Source organism: Anomaloglossus baeobatrachus, chromosome 7, assembly GCF_048569485.1.
Source record: "Anomaloglossus baeobatrachus isolate aAnoBae1 chromosome 7, aAnoBae1.hap1, whole genome shotgun sequence".
NCBI classification, from domain to species: Eukaryota; Metazoa; Chordata; class Amphibia; order Anura; family Aromobatidae; genus Anomaloglossus; species Anomaloglossus baeobatrachus.
In genome coordinates this window covers 67,353,000-67,378,218 of record NC_134359.1, presented here as the reverse complement: position 1 = coordinate 67,378,218, position 25,219 = coordinate 67,353,000, and the positions used below count along the sequence as shown (strand labels likewise).

The 25,219-nt window shown below is 44.8% G+C and overlaps 1 protein-coding gene across 1 annotated transcript in view; it reads left to right on the top strand.

The window, feature by feature from the left end:
• PDE11A (phosphodiesterase 11A) overlaps positions 1-25,219 on the top strand; it is a 746,356-nt gene that overhangs the window by 165,698 nt on the left and 555,439 nt on the right. The window lies entirely within an intron of this gene.

Here is a 25,219-nt window from a genome sequence, read left to right as displayed (position 1 = left end):
TCATTGCCGGTGGACGCAAGTAAGGAGATGTTCGTCGCTCCTGCGGTGTCACACGTAGCGATGTGTGATGCTGCAGGAACGACGAACAACCAGTGGCATGCACCATCACCGATATTTGGTAAAGGAGCGACGTGTCAACGAGCAACGATTTTTCACGTTTTTGCGCTCGTTGATCGTCGCTTCTTGGTGTCACACGCTGCGATGTCGCTAACAGCGCTGGATGTGCGTCACTAACAACGTGACCCCGACGATATATCGTTAGTGATGTCGCAGCGTGTAAAGCACCCTTAAGTCATTTATAACCAACAATGTTGTGTGTACTGGGGAAATCATCCAGCCCTTTTTTTAAAAGCTGTTATAGTATCTGCCATTACTACCTCTTGTGGTAGGGCATTCCACAGTCTGACTGCTCTAACTGTAAAGAACCCTTTCCTATTTAGGTGTCGGAATCGCTTTTCTTCCACTCACAGTGAATGCCCCCTGGTCCTTAGTATTGTCTTTGGAAGGAATAAGTCATGTGCCAGTCCTTTATATTGACCACACATGTATTTATACATATAAATGAGATCTCCTCTGAGACGTCTTTTTTCTAAGCTAAACATATCTAACTTTTTCAACCTCTCATCATACGGGAGGCCTCCATTCCTTGTAATAATCTAGTTGCCGCCTTTGAACTGCCTCTAACTTCTGGATGTCCTTTTTAAAATGTGGAGCCCAAAACTGGATCCCATATTCCAGATGTGGCCTTACAAGTGAGTTACAATTCCTTACCCAGTTGCATATAGTCCTTGCTTCTGGAGCTTCAGTATAAGGCTATTATGTCGTACAGTATCAAATACCTTTGCAAAGTCTAAATTAATCACATCAGCTGCATTACCATTAAATTATGTAAATTGTTTTAAAGTATAAAAATGGATCAAACTCGAACGTTATATGGACATAAAAATTTGTACACATGGATGAAATTTATAATAAAATCGTCCAATTTTTCTTGCTGAAACTTGGACAATGTCTCTTGCACATCTGCAGTCTGGGTCCTAGTCCGTGTTTAGAGTTGAGTAAAAAGATACGGAGGATTCTGGTCGTTCGCAACGTTGATGACCACATCTGCCGTCAAAGAACCCTACGAACCTCCTCTTATCTGCCTATTTGTACTCATGATGTTCCGCCAAAACCTACTAATCAAAACATGCGCTGGTGATACTGGCTGCTAAAAGGAGGTTCACAAGCAGGGTTGCCAACTTCACTTTTTATTTATTCTGGACAGCTTATAAAAGAATGACGAGCGGATAATATTTTTTAGGGTCCCACTGGGAAACCATAATAAATAATTATGATTATAGTAAGGTTAATGATTAACAGAGACTCAATGCACTGCATAGGAATACGTCATGTTACATCTTCTGGACGGGTGCTGTCAAAAGCCGATGTGCCACAAAAGGGTAGAGCTAAAATAGAAAAATTCTTGGCACTTTCAGTCCCACATTTTGTCATAAAAGCACACTTTTAATGAAAAAACATGTTAGATAGACCCCTGGCCATGGGTCTTATGTTTTTTTAACATGTTTTTGTAGCGCCCAGAGAAGGGGGTACTCGGTCCCGGGCAGTAACAAATGGGAATGTCACTCTGGTGCCCGTTGCCTGGTCCCGTGCTCTATGCCCCTTTTGTTAATGGGAGGTATTTAGAGGGGAGATAAGAGTTTTTGTCATGTGACGCCACCTGCGGGTTGCGGTTAGGGATGGAGAAGCGCCGCTGCTTAATGTAGGGATTCCCAGGGCTGGTGGTAATAGCAGCTGTGATGGTAGGCCCTCCACAGGTAGGGCTGTGCCTGGGAGATGTAGAGGAGCAATAATGGAGACCACACCTAGTTGTCTTTAACTGTCTCTACTCACTGTGGACCCGGGGTTGCTGGTTCAGGTCCCCGGAGGACCAGTGCCAATGTAGTGACCCAGGTTGCTCTGTCCCCGGCACTCTCTGTAGATTGAGTCCCCGTAGCGTGAACCGTTCCTAGTTTACTGCTGATGCCCCCGGATTATTTGGTTCGGTAAAGTCCATGAAGGAGTCCTCACCGGGCATGTATTTGCCAAACAGTGTAAAACTTGCGCTTGACGTAGGGCCCTGTGCCCCGTGCGTGCTCCAGTCCCAGCGGTATCTCGGTACCCATCCTGGAGACCTCTCTCTTGTGCCCCCGGGGTCCCCGTTACACGGACCCAGCTCAGGCACGTCTGCACACCTCTCCTGTGTGCTACTCGACTCTCTCCCCACTACTGACTGACCCCTCCCACAAGGCTGGCTATACCCAGGGACTCGTTCCCGTGGCGATCATCCCCTTACGTGGTTAACCCTCTATGCCCAGTGTGGAGAGGAGAACGAGGATTTAGATTGTGTATTGCTGGAAAAGGCACTGATACTACAGGTACCAGGGGGTAGGTCCTGCATCCCCAAGAGGATGTAGTTCCCTGTAGTGCCCTGAGGGTCTCAGGGGAGCTACATTTTTCCATTAAAATTGTGTTTTTATTACAAGCTGTTTGACAGGGAATTCCGAAAAGTTTTAGATTTTGTCTCTACCCCATTATGATTATAGGTTTTAAATGTCTACAGCCCATAAATGTGATATTCATGCAATAGCTGCAGTCCTTGTAGATTGTAAAATGATGATAGTTACAGTCAAAATAATCTGTAGATATTTCTTTAGCTTCAAAAGAAATCACGGACGCCTTTCATTTTATATTTTACAGACTGTGCATAAGGTCTCTTTCACACTTCCGTGCATTAAACGCATGTGTGTGATGGTCTGTGGGGAAGGTATGCAAGACGAGTCGTGTTTTTCTATGTGTGCTGTCTGTGTGCTAACCATGTGACATCTGGATAGCACACAGACAGCATGAGCTGGTATACTTATCTGACTCTGGCGCCGCTGTGTCTTGCTCTGCTGTTACTTCCGGGTCCGCGGTACAGTGAATATGAAATGAGCATAATGAGCGGGACCGGAAGCAACAGCAGCGCCGGAGACAGGCAAGTATAAAACTTATTTATTTTTAAGGGACACGTGTTTTCTCCAGTACATCTCACAGTGATGTCACACCAATCATATCAGTGTGTGTTCTGTGTGACACCCGTGCTGCCAGCAGAAAACAGACATGTTGCCGCATGGAGCACAAGTACACGTGTGTGCTCCACATAGACACATGGTCCTTGTGAAAACATGGACATGTGCGCAAAACCATTGATTTTAATGGGTCTACACGTCTCTGGTACGTGCGGAAACAGACACCACACATACCAACAAGACAGATATGTTTAAGAGGCCTAAAAGTGCCCTATTTTTACAGACTGTATTGGAAATTCTGGAGAGTTGTCCAACCAGTTCACAGGACTCTTGTCCGGTAGCTGTTGACTACTAATGTGACTGCTGGACCAAGGTCCTGCAAATCCTCTTGCGGTGGCCGCAAGATGTGAATCCAGCCTTAAATGATTTATCTAGGGAAATAAGACTATGTTCCCAGGATGAGGTTTCGGTGAGTTTTTGATGTTGCAAAATTTTTGCACCTGTTATCCGGTTGTGGGTTTTCATCGCATTTTTGTGTGCTTTTTTTTAACATGCTGTGATGCCAGTCACTACTTATGGGTAGTGCAAACGGTAGAGTAGTCAGGAAAGCCGGGGTCTGGAAACAGGAGGATATGTATGGACACAGGGAGTATACAGAAGCGTAGTCAGGTTATGATCTGAGGGCCAGAATTCTGGGAAGGCATGTAATGGATTCAGGGAGTAAACTGAGACATGGTCAGATAATGGTCTGAAGTCAAAATCCAGGAGGTCATGACAGGAACAGTCAGCAGGCTGAGAAGAGTCAAACAACAGTCTGGGGTCAAGACATAAAGATCACAACACATGCAGGAACACAGGCCAACAGCACAACAGCAGAACCAGAAAGTACAACTGGCAAGGTTTTTAGAGAGCATGCTCAGTAAAGAAGCAGAGCAATTAACATAGTAACATAGTTTCTAAGGCTGAAGGAAGACTTTATGTCCATCTAGTTCAGCCTATTTTTAGTGCCGCTGTTCTGCAGTGTTAAACCAGGGGAAGGCAAAAACCACAGAGTAGAAGCCAATTTTCTCCATAGGGAAAATAATTCCTTCCCGACTCCTAAGCTGGGTCAACTAGCTATCTGTAATATTATGTTATTCATAACCTTCTATACTGTTGCTATGAAGAAAAGTATCCATTCTGCTCTTAAATTCATTCAGTGAGTTGGCCATCACCACTTCCTCAGGAAGAGAGTTCAAGAGCCTCACTGCTCTTACCGTGAAGAACCCTCCAATCAAAGAGAATGCCCCCTTGTTCTTGTCACAGTCCTTGGTACAAACAGATCATGGGAGAGATCTCTGTATTGCCCTCTGATATACATGTGCATATTTATTAGGTCTCCCCTAAAGGGTGCTTTACACCAGACAATCTATCGTGCGATAGATCGTCGGGGTCACGGTTTTTGTGACGCACATCCGGCATCGCTGGCGATGCCGGCCTGTGTGACACCTCCTAGCGACGCAGTATCGCTCACAAAACGTGAGTCGGGTACTGCTCGCTAGGTTCCATAATATCGTTGAATTTAGTTGACCATCGTTTCCGTGGTAGCACACGCCGCTCCGTGTGACACCACGGGAACGATGAGCAGCTCACCTGCCTCCCGCGGCTGCCGCCGGCTCTATGTGGAAGGAAGGAGGTGGGTGGGATGTTTACGTCCCACTCATCTCCGCCCCTCCGCTTCTATTGGCTGGCGGCCGTGTGACGTCGCTGTGACGCCGAACGTCCCTCCCACTCCAGGAAGTGGACGTTCGCCGCCCACAGCGAGGTCGCACGAGAGGTAAGTATGTGTGACGGGGGTTACTAACTTTGTGCGACACGGGCAGCGATTTGCCCGTGACGCAAAAAGGACGGGGGCGGGTACGATCGATTGTGAAATCGCACAATCAGTCGTACCGTGTAAAGCAGGCTTAAGTGTTCTCTTTTCAAGAGTAAATACCGTATTTTTCGGACTGATAACGGAGAGTAGTAGAATTGGGTTTTTTAAACCGTGCCAATGACAATTCTTCCAGTATTTTTCGGACTATAAGACGCACGGGACCATAAGACGCACCCTGGTTTTAGAGGAGGAAAATAGGAAAATAAAATTTTAAGCAAAAAATGTGGTCATGACACACTTATGGGGCGAGGATCTGCTGCTGACACTGTTATGGGGTAATGTCCTACTCATATACTCCCCAGCCTGCCCATATACTCCCCAGCCTGCTCATATACTCCCCAGCTTGCTCATATACAGCTTGCTCATATACTCCCCATCCTGCTCATATACTCCCCATCCTGCTCATATACTCCCCAGCCTGCTCATATACTCCCCAGCCTGCTCATATACTCCCCATCCTGCTCATATACTCCCCATCCTGCTCATATACTCCCCAGCCTGCTCATATACTCCCCAGCCTGCTCATATACTCCCCAGCCTGCTCATATACTCCCCAGCCTACTCATATACTCCCCATGCTGCTCATATACTCCCCATGCTGCTCATAATAAACCCCTATCCTGCTCATATACCCCCATCATCCTGGTGTATGGCCGCATCCTGTGGCACATAAAAAAAAATAAACGTTCATACTCACCTTACCTCACCTCACTCCATGCAGCACCGCTCGTCTTACCGTCTATGTCAGCGGCAGCGCCGCTGAGTGGAGCCGTCCCCGTTCCCCTGCAGTATCACGATGTCCTCCGGTCTGTGCCGGCGGCTGCGTGTGGACACGTGCGCACAGCGATGACGTCATCGCTGTACGCGCCGCTAGTCTCCACGCAAGTCAGATGACCGCCACAGACAGGAGGAGATCGTGATGCTGCAGGGGAACGGTGAGTACTGTACACTGATTCATTGCCCCCCGCACTGATGATGATGCGCGGGCAGCAGTGAATACAGCCGCACATGATCACTCCAGGCTGTAGTTGCCAGGGGTGATCATGCGGGCCGGCTGTTTATCCCTCGCCCATCACCCCGCCCACCTGTCAGTGCCGGTTTCAGCGCTGAGAGATTGGCGTGCATATTAAGTGAGCGGGCCCACGTGGTTACGGCAGGCTTCTACAGCCTGTTCGTGCCCCCGATGACCCGCTCCACCGCAGCACCCTCATTCCTCGCAGCCATATATTCAGACCATAAGACGCACCCCCCACTTTCCCCCAACATTTGGGGGGAAAAAAGTGCGTCTTATGGTCCGAAAAATAGGATACACCTCATTTTGATAACCTTTCTGGGTATTGTAATGCACCCACTGCATTTATTATTTTAGTAGCCTGCCGCTGAACCCTTTCAAGTTCAGTAATGTTTTTCTTGAGCACCAGTGCCCAAAATTGCCACAATACTGCAAGTGTGGTCTGACGAGTGATTTGTACAGAGGGAGAATTATGTTTTCATCTGGTGCCCCCAGACCTCTTCTAATGTGTCACATCACGCAATTTGCTTTGGTGGTAGCTGCCTGACATTGGGCTCTCCAATTTACCTTCTAATTGACTAAGATGCCTAAATCTTTTTCCATTTCTGATTAACCAGCAGTTTACCATTTAGTAAGTAATCTGTCTCCTCCGTATATCTCTGAACTAATCTCCCACTACACTCCAACACATCACCTCCGGTCCTCCCAATATCTCCTTCTCTCCTCCTCTCTCATTCAATCCTCACGCAACCGACTCCAAGACTTCTCCCGTGCATCCCCAGTCTTCTGGAACTCGCTGCCTCTAAACGTCAGACTATCTGCTACCCTTGCTTCAAACGGAACCTGAAAGCCCATCTGTTCAGAAATGCCTATAATCTACAATGACCTCACTGCTTCACCACTGTGTGGAGCTGCCACCCGACCACCATGCGGTGCTGCCGCCCGACCACCGCGCGGAGCTGCCGCCCGACCACCGCGCGGAGCTGCCGCCCGACCACCGCGCGGAGCTGCCGCCCGACCACCGTGCGGAGCTGCCGCCCGACCACCGTGCGGAGCTGCCGCCCAATCTACACCCCACCCACTGTCTCCTCCCCAAAATCCTATAGAATGTAAGCCCGCAAGGGTAGGGCCCTCTTCCCTCTGTACCAGTATGTCTCCTATAATGTACCAGTATGTCTCCTATAACTTGTGTATATATTCTGTATGTAACCCCTTCTCATGTACAGCACCATGGAATTAATGGTGCTGTATAAATAAATATTATTAGTATTATTATTAAGTAATCGTATCATCTGTTTCTCTTTCCCATGTGCATATCCTTACACTTATCTGTGTTAAACCTCATTTGTCATTTTTCAGCCCAATTCTCTAATTTACTCAAATCCATCTGTAGTTGCAAACTGTCCTCATTTAGTTTTGTATCATCTGCATACTGATATTTTACTCTGTAAGCCATCAACCAGATCATTAATAAATATATTAAATAGTAGAGGGCCCAATACAGACCCATGTGGTACCCCACTAGTTACCCTGGCCCAATGTGCATATGCCCCATTAATAACCACTCTTTGTTTTCTATCCCTAAGCCAGCTACCTACCCATCTACACACATTTTTCCCTAGCCCAAGCTTTCTCATTTTACTTACTAATCTTTTATGTGGGATGGTGTCAAATGCTTTACCGAAGTCAAGATAAATGACATCCATTACCCAGAAGATGGAACACCTGAGTAATCAGAAACTCCCAAAACTAGTATGGAAACCTGCACGGTGAATCAACCTGCTAGCCCAGGAAAATGCAAGAGAGTATCTCTTAGTGTGCAAGATGCTCTGCACAAAGAAATCGTGACACATGCGTTATTTAGTTTTTGACGCTGCGTTTTTTTGTCTCTGTTTGGTGTGTTAGACTTTAAATAAAGCTGATTTGTTTTTGACAGTCTATAAATCCGATCCACTTTGCTGCTGTTGCGTTTTTTGCTCAACAAAGACATGCAGCGTTAAAAACTCACCAACAACTTTTAGTAGGAATTTAGCCTAAGGCTACATGCGCACGCTGCTTTTTTCCTGCTTTTTTGCTGCTTTTTTGGCTGCAGTTTTGTCAGCAGAACTTTCTGACATTTGACTTCCCAGCAAAGTCTATGAGAAGTCAGATTTGTCATGCGCACGTTGCAGTTTATTTGTCAGCGGTTTTTTTGTCAAAAGTTTGTGACAAAAAAAATGCAGCATGTTCATTCTTCCTGCGTTTTTGTCAACATTTGTCACCCATTGAAATCAATGAGGGCATCAAAAACGCAGGAAAAATGCATGCTAATCAAAAGTGGTGCATTTTACCTGCCTTTTACCTGCGTTTTTGGTACCAAAAACGCAGGTGATTTGTCAGGAAGTGAGGTCAGGCAAGTGGTCCCGTCCCGTCCTCCACGTGTTCCCCGAAGTACCGCTGTCCCCAGGGGAGATGATGTGGAGGACGGGTCTATCAGCAGCGGTGGCAGCGAGAGGGGGATGGACATTGGCAGCTGAAAACATTGATTTTTCCCTCTCGCTGCTGCCGCCGCTGATAGTCCCGTCCTCCACGTGTTCCCCGAAGTACCACTGTCCCCAGCGTGCACGCACAGGGGAGATGATGTGGAGGACGGGACTATCAGCAGCGGAGGCAGCGAGAGGGAAAAATCAATGTTTTCAGCTGCCAACGTCCATCCCCCTCTCGCTGCCGCCGCCGCTGATAGTCCCGTCCTCCACGTGTTCCCCGAAGTACCGCTGTCCCCAGCGTGCACGCACAGGGGAGATGATGGACCCCTCTCACTGCCACCGCCGCCGCCGCTGAAAGTCCCGTCCTCCACGCTCCTGTCAACTCCACGCAGTAGCGCGATCAGCTGAGCTGTCACTGAGGTTACTCGCGGCCACCGCTGGATTCAGCGGTGGCCGCGGGTAACCTCAGTGACAGCTCAGCTGATCGCGCGGCTGTCTTCATTAGCTGCATGGAGGTGACCGGAGCGGCGGTGTCTGCTGCTTCTCCGGTCACCTGCATGCAGCAGAGCTGGAAGCGACGCTGGAGCATGCTGGATTACGCCGGACATGGAGGGTTTGTCGGGGTTAATAAATTGGTAATGAGGGAATGTGTTTGTGTTTTTTATTTCTAATAAAGGATTTTTCGGGTGTGTGTGTTTATTTACTGTAATTTACAGATTAATCATGGAGGGTGTCTCATAGACGCCTGACATAGAGGACTTATTGGCAGCTATGGGCTGCCAATAACTCCTTATTACCCCGATTTGCCAACGCACCAGGGCAAATCGGGAAGAGCCGGGTACAGTCCCAGAACAGTCGCATCTAATGTATGCAGCAATTCTGGGCGGCTGCTGACTGATATTGTTAGGCTGGGGGGCTCCCCATAACGTGGGGCTCCCCATCCTGAGAATACCAGCCTTCAGCCGTATGGCTTTATCTGGCTGGCATTAAAATTGGGGGGGACCGCACGCCAGTTTTTTTTTAATTATTTATTTATTTCTAATTTTTTTTTTTTTCAATACAACAAGCTTTATGAGCTTGTTTGAACTGAAAAATACATGAAACAATTGTTGACAAAACTGCAGCCAAAAACGCACCAAAAAAGCAGCAAAAATGCACCAAAAAAGCACCTACATTTTTTGTGACATTTCCAGGCTCTCTCTGACAAGGTGCAGTTTTGGCTGCAGTATTGGCTGCAGTTTTGGCTGCAGTTTGTGAACACGAAAAAGAAGCAGCGTGCGCATGTAGCCTAAAGCTTTTACTATTTACCACTGCATCTGGGAACATTAGTATCTACGTAATGTAAGCAACTGTTTGCAGGTGATCTGGCTAATAGGGTCTGCAGAGGTTGCCCACGTTTCTCATACAACTAGTAGGGTTTATAGATATGTGCTTAACAATATATCCCTTAAAAACTTTCCATTCCTATGGTCCATCTTCATACTCTTGGATAATAAGACCTTAGTGTTTGTTATTCTCATCATTCTTGCAGCACATTGCTATAAAAAATGGAAACTCTGGGGCCATTAGTAGAAGGAGTAGACTGATGCTATTGATTCACAAATGGCTAGGAAGCTTCATGGTGTAGGATCTCCTTGCTCTGGGGAATGGGCTCAGATTTGTTATTTTCTGCTTCAGTATGAGAAAGTATTAGTCAGTGGTCCACAATGACAATTGTGATTGAATGACAAAGATAATTGTCCTCGGCAGCATTCCCAGTGTATCTTATTAGTCTCTTCTTAGCCTGTTTTAGACCGCACCATCATTATATAGACTGTGAAGTATAATATTGATTCTATAATGACCGGCACTGCTGTATTTGTTATATTTCCTAATGATCGAGTATATCTTGCCATTTATATGAAGTGTTATGTATGAGCCATATATTCACTGATAAGGCATGGGGTACACCTGGGAACTATATATGGAGATTAGAAATCCGTAGAATTGCAGGGAGGATAGAGTGAAATTTTCATGTAGTATTTTTTACCATATTTCAGACTTATGGTGCTCTAGTGTTGATCCGAAAATGTATCAATGACTAATTGCCGATTTAATAATGAGTGACTCATAGTGATTCATTGAACGATTCTGTAATTTAGAATCATAGAATGGTAGAGTTGGAAGAGACCGCCAGGGTCATCGTGTCCAACCCCCGCTCCATGTAGGAGTCACTAAACCATCTCATCCAGATGTCTGTCCAGTCTCTTTTTGAAGACTGCCATTGAAGGAGAACTCACCACCCCTTGTAGCCACCAGTTTCAGTAGTTGATCACCCTCACTGTCAAAACGTTTTTTTCTAATATCTAATCTGTGTCTCCTCCCCATCACTTTCATCCCATTGCTTTTCTTTTCTCCTTGTGCAAATGAGAATAAGCTGTTCCCTGTCACGGGGTATGTGCAGATGGAATCGGGGCTTCTAGGCTGACCCTAAGAATGGGGCCCCTGCGCTGTCCCTTATCTCTTAGGTAAGCTCGATGGGAGCCAGGTTAAAGTCCCCAGCATAACCATGTCTCCTGTCCGAGCCTTGATACTACTCTCTCCCACCCAGGAAGTGGGCCGGATGCCCAGTAACCAAAAATCCCACAAATAGGCATAGACAAGGGTAAACGAAAACTCGCACACACTGTACTTAAACATGTAGGAGGGGCTGTATGTGAACTGGGGAGTAAAGCAAAAAGGAGTAGGAAATAAACACACAACTGGAGGACTCACATACCACACGAAACCCTCAACTTGTAGATCACCATAACCACAGGAACCAGGAAGCAAAGCTATATAAGGCACTCAGCCCCAGTATCCAGAGCCTTATAAAGGATGAAGGCAGCTGGTGATCAGCCGCCTGAGCTCCCAGCAGATGATCACAAGCCAGCAGGAATTATCTTCTGCTGTAATGGAGATCAGTGAAGCCAGAACCCGCTGATGCCCATGATGTCCTCTATGCTGTGACAGCCCTTCAGATATTTGTAGACCGCTATTATCTCCTCTCAGGAAAGGAAGGAAAGATAAAGCTAACCTGCATGGTTTTCCTATGGAGCAATGCCAATAAGGCTCAATAGTCACATGAAAGAGGTTGTTGACCATTAGGGACATTTTAGTTCTTCCTTACTTAAATGCATGTATTTGTTGACTAAAACAAATTTTTGGAATCAGTATAGATGAGCGAATAAATTAAAGTGGAATTGAATTCTACTTGAATTTTGCAAAAATCTGCATTGCCAAAATATGGATTTTTAGTAATTTGCTTCTGTGCAGATTCATACAAAAGGTTAAAAGAAATAAAAGAAATACTCACCTTACCGCTCACCATTCCAGCACCTTCGCTTTTCACCGTCACCAATCTGGTCCTCGTCGCATCTTCAGATCTTCTTCCTGGAAATCCCTGGTCCTTTCACAGTGAGCCAGGACTTATGACTCTGACCGGGTCAGTTCTACCCATGTGTACACAATGCCATGGTGCACATTGAAACTCTATAATGTAACTTTTCTCAAGCTTGTCAAGAACCCTCCCTGGCCTCATCAGAGCCATAAGCCCTGGCTCAATATGAAAAGCCCGGAGATTTCAGCACGATCAGCAGAGATCAGGTAATGTGGCGAGGAGCGGACAAGTGAACCCCTTCTCATGTACAGTACCATGGAATCAAGGTTCTCTATAAATAAATATTATTATTATTATTAATATTATTATTATTAATATTATTATTATTATTATTATTAATATACATCTAAATTGGGTATGCCGAAGACCACCAAGATGGAAGATGATTGGAATTCTGGACTATATATGCTAGTTTAGACTCTGAATTTGTAATTCCATTCCTTTAAGCACAACAAAACAATCACTGATCTCGGGGAGACCAGCCAGACTCGTCAAAGAGTTGGATATTGACTAAAAGGGCCACTTAATATGGTGGTTATGGTGGTCTCCTTAAAAAGAGCCACTCCTTGGTTAGGTCCTTCCCGGAGGGATATCTGGCTATTTTCTGTGTCGAGACTCCTAACAGAGGCTCCACGGATCTTTTTTGATTCCTATAAGCACGTGTTCCCACTGCCACTACCTTTGGATTTGTTGCCTTGTGATATTGACCACCTATCCCAACGATAAGTCCAATAATTCATCCTAAGGGCGGCTTTGCACGTTGCAACATCGCACGTGCGATGTCGTAGGGGTCAAATCGAAAGTGACGCACATCCGGCGTCACTTTCGACATCGTAGTGTGTAAATCCTAGATGATACGATTAACGAGCGCAAAAGCGTTGTTATCGTATCATCGGTGTAGGGTCCGACATTTCCATAATGCCGGTGCAGAGACAGGTACGATGTAGTTCCTCGTTCCTGCTGCAGCACACATCGCTGTGTGTGAAGCCGCAGGAGCGAGGAACGTCTCTTACCTGCCTCCCGGCTGCAATGAGAAGGAAGGAGGTGGGCGGGATGTTTACATCCTGCTCATCTCCGCCCCTCCGCCGCTATTGGCCGCCTGCCATGTGACGTCGCTATGATGCCGCACGACCCGCCCCCTTAGGAAGGAGGCGGGTCGCCGGCCAGAGCGACGGTCGCAGGACAGGTGAGTGCATGTGAAGCTGGCGTAGCGATAATTTTTGCTACGCCAGCTATCACAAGATATCGTACCTGCAACGGGGGCGGGGACTATCGCGTGTGACATCGCAGCATCGGCTTGCGATGTCGCAACGTGCAAAGCCCACCTAAAGAACAGCCCGGACTACTGCCCTGAAGGGGCTTGAGGGAGGACAGCATGACTATGGAGGGATATTAGGCCTTAGGAGCAGTTAAAGGGTTAATGTACTGGAGTGCTTTTTGCGGGAAAGTTATAGGGTGGAGTTGTAGGGACAGTTGGGATTTGGGTCACTGTGATTGGTTAGGGGGTAGTGTTGTGTAGGGGGGCAGTAGATATTGTCAGGTCTCAAGGGGGCTTGGTCACTCCTACCTGGAAGGCGACAGAAATTGTTCCTGCCCACCCTCCTCAAAGCAGTTTGTTCACCAGCGAGAAGATGATGGATTGATTTTGTCGCAGCAGCAGGCTGAAACGAGGGAGTATTTGAAGGTGGGGGTTGCACAAAACAGTGAGTGGGGGGACCCAGTGCAGGAGTGGGTTACCCCTGGTGGTGTAATTGGTTGGTAACATGGGTCCTTGCTGGGTTGCATGTTGGGCAACATTCAGCTGGGTGTCCTCGAGTCGGTGCAGTGCGGCTGAGGGCACGTGTAGGAGCTGATGTTGTAATAAAATGGTTTAGGTACCTTCATATACCCCTCCTCCTTTCGCGTCTTTATCATCGTTTATTGAATTGCTATTTACTGTTTTGATTGTTGTTAATAAACGGGGCTGCTGTGGCCTTTTATTTCCAACATCATGCAGTCTTTGTCTTTATTTTAGGTAAGATTTCGGGTTTTGGTCGGGGTCGGTTGAATACTAATCAGACTTTCTGGAGTCATGCACAATTCTACCTGTCTTGGATGTAAAAATGGGCCCCCTTACCTCTTGGATCCTTATTAGGCTGCAGATGTGGCGTCAATGTTTGTTTTCTCTTGATAGGTCGTTAATATCATGTTGGTAGGGGTATGCCACCTGCCATCCCAATGGATTGATGCAATCAGTGAACAGGGCTGGAAAAGGACAGCTTTTCTCATTGTGTTGCACCCATTGCAATTCAGTTGAATAGGTGCTGAGCTGCTTTTTTCAGCATCGACCGCCACAACGGAGCTGTGCTATTTTGGCTTAGTTCAACGTTTACATCTGACCGGTGCGGGAGCTAAAAACTGCTGACCGGTGGTGTTACCAGTTATCTGACCCCCACCGATCTGATATTGATGACCTATCCTGATGTTAAGTGATCAATATCGTAGCCCTGCTCTGCCCCATTAAGGATGGATGAATGAATACCTTTACAGAGGACTTAAAATAACATTTAATTATCTGCATCCAATGGAGGGTATATTATGTATTGATTAGGGAATTCCTTTTATCATTGAGGTCTGTTATTTGTAAACACTGAAATATTGAGTAATTCGACTATTCTAAAACTAAAGGGGGCTTTACATGCAGCGACATCACTAGCGATGTCACTGGTGAAAGCACCCGCCCCCGTCGGTTGTGCGTCACGGGCAAATCGCTGCCTGTGGCGCACAATATCGTTAGGACCCATCGCACGGACTTACCTGCCTAGCGACGTCGCTGTGGCTGGCAAACCGCCTCCTTTCTAAGGGGGCGGTTCGTGCGGCGTCACAGCGACATCACACGGCAGGCTGCCAATAGAAGTGGAGGGGCGGAGAGCAGCCACAGGAATTTTACGCCCACATTGTTGCCGGAGGATGCAGGTAAGGTGTTGTTCGTCGTTCTTGGGGTGTCACACGTAGCGATGTGTGCTGCCTCAGGAACGATGAACAACCTACGTCCACAACGACCAACGAGATTTTGAAAATGAACGGCGTGTCAACGATCAATGATATGGTGAGTATTTTTGATCGTTACATTCACTTGGAGCTGTTGAACGCAACGACGTCGGATGTGAGTCACGAATTCCGTGACCCCGACGATATATCGTTAGATATGTCGTCGCGTGTAACGGGGCCTTAAAAAAGAAAATTCTTCAGATTTTGCTTCTCTTCAATACTTCGAAACATTAAAAAGTGGATGCTCAGATATGATGGTGGCACCAACTTGACAACGATTGACGTTTGTGGGACAGAATGTGAACACGCCCGCCATCATCTGCGATCATTTCAGTGTGAAATATCTGACAACTACTCACATCAAGCACTTGTATTGTTTCACTGAAACAAAAGTCTACTTTATTTTTGGAGCTAATATCGGCTGCACATTTGCAACTACAATAAGGTTTCATTTATTATATCCTATTGCTACTATTCCTGCTATAAAATAACAGATACCACATTGTGATTTCTTGTACAAGATGTACATAGTCTGCTAGATGCAATTATATCCTGAGATAATAAGACTCAAACAATGATTCCCATTGAAGCTATTCTACATTGTTCCATAACTATCAAACTTTTCATAAATAAATGAATTAAAAGCATTGTCAAGGGGTTACAATAAATAACCATTTCTCACTTCTTTTTTTTTTATTTGATACTCGACAACCCCTTTAAATGGAATCAGTCAGCAAGATTTCACTGCCCACCCCCCAAAAAAATATATATAAAAAAATATATTTATTAGGGATGATCGAATACCTCAAATATTTGGCTTCGTGACTATTTGCCGAATAAATCGCCGCTATTCGACTATTTGCGAATATTCGATGTGCAATGTACGGTAAGTATATGGGAAACCTCGAATAACCTCTGAACTATTCGGGCTTCCCATAGACTTGCATTGCGCATCGAATATTCGCGTGACCTATTCGGAAAATATTCGCGAAGCCGAATATTTGAAGTATTTGATCATCCCTAATATTTCTATCTGTACGTAGCTGTTTCAAAGTCAAGTCCACATGGCCAGTCTGTTCTACCGTCACTGAGAAATCAGCCTTTTAATTCATATGCAAATGAGGCTGAAGAGCTACTTGTAGATCTGAAGCCTCGGTCACTCCAGCTCTATTCCACGCCCTCTACCTCCTCCTTCTCTTTGCCTGACAGCTCCTTTGCCTGAAGTCACACAGCATAAAGGCTGTCAGTCAAGCAGGAGGAAGTAGAGGGGGGCAGGGAATAGAGCTGGAGTGACAGAGGCTTCAGATGTACAAATAGTTCTTTAGCAGTATATTATTATTATTATAATATTATTATTAAAACACTGATATCTCAGTAACAGAGGAGCGGACAGGCTATGTAAAGGTATTTACTGGACTTATCTTTGAAAGAGCTACATGCACATATAAATAGTTTCGGAGTGAAATATAAAATTGAACTCATTTATAAAATGTGATACTTGGTCTACTAGAATTTTAGTTTATAAGTTAAATATTGTCAGATTTCTAGCTGTAGAACTGTATTCAGATATATCAGTCTTATAAGACACATTAAAGGTGTAAGGCTATGTGCCCACGGGAGATTAACCTGTGGATTTATCTGCGGAAAATCAGCGGATTTTATGGATTTTCCAGATAAATCTGCAGGTTTCAGCATGTACAGACACTCCCCATGTTATCCTATGGGACATGGGAGTGTCTGTGTCCATGCTGCGGATATGTGCAGCTGCAGAACATGCTGTGGATGTCCCGCAGCCGCACGTAATTGCATGTCAATTCTTTCTGTGGAAATACCTGCAAACCCCGGCCCTCCATTATGGAGATAGGGCCGAGACTTCCGCAGGTAATCCACAGGAATGTCCGCAGGTTTACCGCAGCTATTTCGCTGTACTACCGCAGCTAAAAATAGCTGCGGATTCCAGCGAACAGCTGCGGGAAACCTGCAGCCGTGCCTGCGGATATATCCACAGGTGCGAGCTCCCGTGGGCACATAGTCCACAGGATACATAGCAGGATACATTTTTAGTGGTGCCTAGGCTTGCAGATGATGAAAATAACAACTACAGCCATTATCACTCTCTGCTACTACAGTACTGTGTCTCAGCTGCTGCTACAGTCTTTGTTGAAAGGCTACAAAGGTAACGGAACAACTACAGCACATGTGACCGCTGCAGCCAATCACTGAGCTCAGCAGTTTGTGAATACCCAGTGATTAACTGCAAACATAATTAGTTGTGATGTCACTGATGCAGCAGAGCAGAGGAGGGTAATTATAGATGTAGTTGCTATTTTCATAGTCTGCAAGCCCAGAAAAGTTGAATCTTGGGCAATACCTTTAGGGGTACTTTGCACACTACGAGATCGCAGGTGCGATGTCGGGGGGGGTCATGTCGAAAGTGACGCACATCCGGCGTCGCTATCGATATCGTAGTGTGTAAATCCTAGATGATATAATTAACGAGCGCAAAATCGTCGTAATCGTATCATCGGTGTAGCGTCGGCGAATTCCATAATTACGCTGACGCGATGGTCCGATGTTGTACCTCGCTCCTGCGGCAGCACACATCGCTGTGTGTGCAGTCGCAGGAACGAGGAACATCTCCTACCGGCGTCACCACTGCTCCCATCGGCTATGCGGAAGGAAGGAGGTGGGCGGGATGTTTACATCCCGCTCATCTCCGCCCCTCCGCTCCTATTGGCCGCCTGCCGTGTGACGTCGCTGTGACGCCGCACGGCCTGTCCCCTTAATAAGGAGGCGGTTCGCCAGCCAGAGCGACGTCGCACGGCAAGTAAGTGCATGTGAAGCAGCTGTAGCGATAATATTCGCTACGCCAGCTATCACAATGATATCGCAGCTGCGACGGGGGCGGGGACTATCACGCTCGGCATCGCAGCATCGGCTTGCGATGTCGCAGCGTGCAAAGTAACCCTTAAAGAGAGACATCAATGTCGTATTGCTAGGATATGTTTACAGCTTCTAATCAGTGGGAGTCAATATGATCATTCTGACAATGGGGAACATAGATAGAAGGGGCTCCTGTGCAAGAACAGTATATGTGCACTTTACACTCCAATCGCTCATTATGATGCATCCTTTTTGGAAAGCATGCAAGGAAAGACAACCTTGAAATCTCACTAGAAAGCCGAGCAGAACCTTTTCTTCATAAAGCTGACACATTCTGGTGGGGACATGCTTGATGTATCCCACTACCCCAAAAAAAGTTAAGTAAAATACATTAGACACAATTACTCTAATTTTCTGAGATAATGACTTTTGGGTTTTCATTGGATGTAAGCTGTAATCATCACCATTAACAGAAATAAACACGTGAAATAGATCACTCTGTGTGTAATGACTCTATATAATATATAGGAATAGATCCCTCTGTGTGTAATGACTCTATATAATATATAGGAATAGATCCCTATGTGTGTAATGACTCTATATAATATATAGGAATAGATCCCTCTGTGTATAATGACTCTATATAATATATAGGAATAGATCCCTCTGTGTGTAATGACTCTATATAATATATAGGAATAGATCATTCTGTATGTAATGACTCTATATAATATATAGGAATAGATCCCTCTGTGTGTAATGACTATATAATATATAGGAATAGATCCCTCTGTGTGTAATGACTCTATATAATATATAGGAATAGATCATTCTGTATGTAATGACTCTATATAATATATAGGAATAGATCCCTCTGTGTGTAATGACTCTATATAATATATAGGAATAGATCCCTCTGTGTGTAATGACTATATAATATATAGGAATAGATCCCTCTGTGTGTAATGACTATATAATATATAGGAATAGATCCCTCTGTGTGTAATGACTCTATATAATATATAGGAATAGATCATTCTGTATGTAATGACTCTATATAATATATAGGAATAGATCCCTCTGTGTGTAATGACTCTATATAATATATAGGAATAGATCCCTCTGTATGTAATGACTCTATGTAATATATAGGAATAGATCCCTCTATATGTAATGACTCTATATAATATATAGGAATAGATCCCTCTGTGTGTAATGATTCTATATAATATATAGGAATAGATCACTCTGTGTGTAATGACTCTATATAATATATAGGAATAAATCACTCTGTGTGTAATGACTGTATATAATATATAGCATTAGATCCTTCTGTGTGTAATGACTCTATATAATATATAGGAATAGATCCCTCTGTGTGTGTAATGACTCTATGTAATATATAGGAATAGATCCCTCTGTATGTAATGACTCTATATAATATATAGGAATAGATCCCTCTGTGTGTAATGACTCTATATAATATATAGGAATAGATCTCTCTGTGTGTGTAATGACTCTATGTAATATATAGGAATAGATCCCTCTGTATGTAATGACTCTATATAATATATAGGAATAGATCCCTCTGTTTGTAATGACTCTATATAATATATAGGAATAGATCCCTCTGTGTGTAATGACTCTATATAATATATAGGAATAGATCCCTCTGTGTGTAATGACTCTATATAATATATAGGAATAGATCCCTCTGTGTGTGTAATGACTCTATGTAATATATAGGAATAGATCCCTCTGTATGTAATGACTCTATATAATATATAGGAATAGATCCCTCTGTGTGTAATGACTCTATATAATATATAGGAATAGATCCCTCTGTGTGTAATGACTCTATATTATATATAGGAATAGATCCCTCTGTGTGTAATGACTCTATATTATATATAGGAATAGATCCCTCTGTGTGTAATGACTCTATATTATATATAGGAATAGATCCCTGTGTGTGTGTAATGACTCCATATAATATATAGGAATAGATCACTCTGTGTGTAATGACCCTATATAAAATATAGGAATAGATTACTCTGTGTGTAATGACTCTATATAATATATAGGAATAGATCCCTCTGTGTGTAATGACTCTATATAATATATAGGAATAGATCACTCTGTGTGTAATGACTCTATATAATATATAGAAATAGATCCCTCTGTGTGTAATGCCTTTATGTAATACATAGAAATAGATCCCTCTGTGTGTAATGACTCTATATAATATATGTGTTTCCCTTTTTGTATTGAATTACTGAAATAAATTAACTTTTTGATGATATTCTAATTTATTGAGATGCACTTGTATAGTCAAATAATAAGGAAAAGTCCATGTCGGTTGTCTGAGAGTGCACCAGATGAAACGTTCCAAATAGATAACCCACGAAAATGAATCCAGAACTTCGAAAAAATGAACTTTTATTACTTTAAGTTAAAAAATAAAGTCAAATAAGAGGGAAATTACGTGTTTCGAGGCTGAATGCTTCTTAATCATATCTCTTATCATAACATTCATCCTCGAAACGCGTAATATCCCTCTTTTTGACTTGAAGTAATAAAAGTTCACTTTTTAGAAGTGCTGGATTTATTTTCATCGATTATCTAAAGATACTTTATAAAAAGACTTTATATCGGCAGAAGATAAAGCCAGCGATAAGTAAAGGTGGCACGACATTTCTCGCTTCGCTTTTTCTGTACACCGGAATATTGACAATGAATTTGCAGCCTGTACATAAAACATCACTATCACTATAAATCAGCATATATACTGTAAATATCGCCAGTAAATAGTATCATTATCCCAGCATTCATTGCAGTATAACATTTTAGCCGGTCGACTTCTAGACTTTGGCTTTTTATATTTTTATTAAACTCTTATTACCGGGCATGAAATGTAAGAAACAAATCTGCATAAGGACAATGTGTCATTTCCCATAATAATAAATCTCAATGTACCACTGTCACAATATTATTTTATTGGAAGCCGGAATAATCTAACCATCACACTTTTATGCTTTGATCATTTTCCTCCTCCACATTTTTATACAAACTGCTGAAAATATTACATTACTTGTGAATTTAAAATCATGCGCTTCACATCTCCCGGTCTCCGTCTCTCTCCAGATCCGTCCTGAGACTTCCTTATGTACTTCTTTTTTTTTCTCGGAGGAAGCAAACAACCTTATTTGTGGCAGAGAAATGCAAAACATGGTAGATAATGAAGCTTAGGTTATTTAGACTTGAAACTTGTTCAGTAGATCCCACAATCTGTAAGGCCTCATTAAGAGATCCAGATATCAAATATGTGTCCTCTCTGTGGATTTCACGTGTACTCGTTATAATCTATGGAGCTTGTCCACATGTCCGTGTCATTTTGTTGACTTTCTGTCCACAGAAAAAGGATGCAAACATATCCGCTATTGACCCGAGTCACAGATCAAAATCACCCATACAAGTGTATGGATCCATGAAAATAACAGACAGTACACGGGTGACGTCAGTGTGCAGTCTGTGTGATGTCCAATTTTAATGATGTAATGGTTACAATTTTTGGGGGGCTGTTTTGGTGCTGCGGTCCATTGTCTCTAGGGCTAGAACTCTACTGCCACTAATTGAATGTTGCAACCTGTAGTGCCGGTGTCCCTGAAGGGACACCGACTTACTCACCGCCCCGGCCGGGTTGCATCCTCCCCTGGAAGTATGCTTAGGGTGCGCTCGAGCACACTGGCCCTCTTCTTAAAGGGCCAGCGTGCTATTTCCAGGAAATGCCTCTGAGCCTACAGCTGAGAAGCACTATGTATTTAAGGCATCCTCCTATTAGGAGAGGTGCCTGCACAAAAACTTTGGTTAGTCAATATACCAGTCTGCTGCTAGCTAGTTGCTAGGTCCCAAGCTCCTGTCCCATTAGCCCTGAGTCCGTTACCTGTACCTGTCTTCCCATGCCTATTTGTCTCTGCCGTGCTCACCATACCTGTTCATACCCACCTGCCTGTCTGCCTCAACCATCCCGCCTGTACCTGCTTGCATCCGTGTCTATACGTGAGTCTGTCTCTTGCCCTGGGGGTCAGCTGCCACAGTCCCATCACTGCCCTGGGAGTGGTAACTGGCATTCACCTCACAGTAGGTGCTAAGTTAAGCTTCTCCCACTTAAGTGTAAGCCCGGGTCCTCCCTGTGGTCCACTGTGTCCACTAACCTCACTCGCTGCCCCTACACCGGCGGCTGCAAATGTTACACAACCCTTTAGGGTAAGTTCACACAGTGCGTTTTTCACGGCGTTTTTGCTCAGAAAACTGCATGACTTTGCTTCCCCAGCAAAGTCTATGAGTTTTCATTTACACACAGTGTTTTTTTTAGCTGCGTTTTTGTGAGCACCACAAAAACGCAGCATGTCAATTATTTTTGCGGTTTTCACTGCGTTTTCCACCCATTGAGTTCAATGAGATGTTCAAAAACGCAATGAAAACCGCAAATTGCAAATATAGCTGCATTTTAGTGCGATCTTATGACTAAAAACGCAGCTATAAAAGCAAGGGTTGGGTAGTAAACTGACATGTACAGGAAGAGGATTCCTTCTGTCAGTAAACACAGAAGCGTGAATCCTCCCGGTACTGCCACCGCTGCTTCCATTTCCCGCCCGTTGCATGTCCGCTCCCGTGCAGGAGGTGGAAGCGGCTGCTAAATCAGAATTGAACAGTAGAAAAATCTCATACTCACCTGTCTGCAGACTCCCGGTGCCATGTCCGCTCCCAGCTCCTTTTCCCGGTACCGCCATCCCCGCTCTGGCTGTGTGCTGGCTCCCAGGCACGTCCGATAGCTGCAGGACCTGGCAGTAATCACCTGATGCGGTCACCTGACGCATCAGCTGATCGTAAGTCTCGCGGTGACGCCGGATTTTACCGCCCGGCCGAGTATCAGCTGATGCCGTCAGGAGACTTCATCACTGATTACTGGCAGCTCCTGCAGCGGTCGGACGGGAGTCAGCACGGACGTGTGTAGTTGTTTTTTTGGGTTTTTTTTTGCACTGATGCATCAGCCTAGAGTGTACAGCGAGCGAGCGCCGAGTGACAAATTCCCCGGCGCTTGCAGTCAGTTAATGACAGCTGCAGACAGGCCGGGGCGATCTCCGGAGTTCAGGTGAGAGCACCGGCGATCACCCCGGCCTGTCTGCAGCTGTCATGAACTGAACCGCAAGTGCCGGGGAATCAGTCACTCGGCGCTCGCTGTAAAGTCCAGGCTGCATGCCGGAGCTCAGGTGAGAGCTCCGGAGTGCAATGCAGGTACCTGAATCCAGGCCTGGCATTACTGGAGATTCCTCCGGTAGCCAGTCCGACGCTGCACAGAAGTGTGTGTTTTTTTTTCTGTTTTTTTGCACTGATGCATCAGCTGATTGTATAAAAGCCGTGTCATGTGTGCTGTGTCATGTGATTCAGGCCTTGAACCTGACACATCATCTCATTGCTTTGCCTTCCAGCAAACCGATCAGATGATATTGGATCCGGATTGGACGGCACGGGACCCTTGACCCAGGATTACTGCGGAGGGGGGTTCTTTATTTCAATAAAGATGGAGTCACTAATTGTCTTGTGTTTTATTTTTAATAAAAATATTTTTCTTTGTTGTTTTTTTTTATCTTTACTAGAAATTCATGGTGGCCATGTCTAATATTGGCATGACATCATGAATTTCGGGCTTAGGGCCAGTTGATAGTACACAGCTAGCCCTAACCCCATTATTACCGGGCGAGCCACCCGGCATCAGGGCAGCTGGAAGAGTTGGATACAGCGCCAGAAGATGGCGCTTCTATGAAAGCGCCATTTTCTGGGGTGGCTGCGGACTGCAATTCGCAGTGGGGGTGCCCAGAAAGCTTGGGCACCCTGCATTGCGAATTCCAATCCCCAGCTGCCTAGTTGTACCTGGCCAGACACAAAAATTGGGCATAGCCTACGTCATTTTTTTTTAAAATTATTTCATGAAATTCATGAAATAATTAAAAAAAAAGGGCTCCCCTATATTTTTGGTTCCCAGCCGGGTACAAATAGTCAGCTGGGGGTTGGGGGCAGCCCGTACCTGCCTGCTGTACCCGGCTAGCATACAAAAATATGGCGAAGCCCACGTCATTTTTTTTTGTTTGGGGGACAAAGAAATCATGCATACAGTCCTGGAAGGAGGATACTGAGCCTTGTAGTTCTGCAGCTGCTGTCTGCTCTCCTGCATCCACTAGTGGATGGAGTATGCTGAGCCTTGTAGGTCTGCTCCCCTTGATTCTCCCTCCAGCATACAGTCCTGGATGGAGCATGCTGAGCCTTGTAGTTCTGCAGTTGTCTGCTCTCCTGCACACACAGGTGGAGAATAAAGAACATATTGAAGAAGGAAATAACATCAGACCTTTTTTCTTTTTTTTTTTTCAACAATCTTTAATGGCAATGTTCACTGATAAAAACACATAAAAACGCAGTGAGCAAAAACGCAGCAAAACGCAGCAAAAACCGCACCCAAACGCGGTAAAAACGCATGCATTTTTGCCGCGTTTTTTGTTGCGCGTGCGTTTTTGTGCGTTTTTTGCGGAAAAAAACACACAAAAACGCAGCGTCAAGAAGACGCAGTGTGTGAACTTAGCCTTAATGATCTTATCACATGACATAGGATCAAAGTCAAACCACACACTCCATTTTTAGACACATGTTTCAGGGGGTTTCCCCTCATCAGTGCAAAGAAATGATCTGATTTAGCTGGATGAGAAGTCTTTGATAGATTTCTGAGAGGGAACATTTCTCTTTGTAAAGAGTGTCGAGACGTCTAGTCTATGCAATGCTCCTCTGGGAAATTAAATAGGCAAATTATCTCTTTAAAGAGTAAGAGGACTAGAAATATAGTGCTGCCTATTGGAAGAAGCATATTGACTTTTATATTTTCATATTATTGACTTTTAAAAGTAAATATTGACTTTTAGGATTGCTACTTTCAATAGGTGGCATTAGAATTCATGTTTTGTTCCTCTCTAAAGAGATAATTTGCATATTTCTTGGGGTTATCAGGTCTAAATGACAAGTCTGCAGTCCCGCTATGTGTCCCTCTCTGTAACTGCAGACTTGTGAGTCCTCTCATCGCTCGCATTTTACACTGTAAAGATTCTCTGGTGTCAGAGCCGGGAACGGCGGTCATGTGGCCGTGAGTATGCAATATGCAGACTCCGAGCCAGAATCTGACCAGGCGGGCTGCAGCCTGGCTTATACACTTGCATTGATTGAGGCCACGCCGATCTAGTTGGATTCTGGCTGGGAGTGTGCATATTGCTTACTCGCGGCCACGTGACCGACACCGGAGATTCCACACTGCACACAGTGCAAGCGATGGGAGGATTCAAAAGTCTGTAGTCACATAGAGAGACAGAGAGACTGCAGACTTGTCATTTTAGACTGGACAAT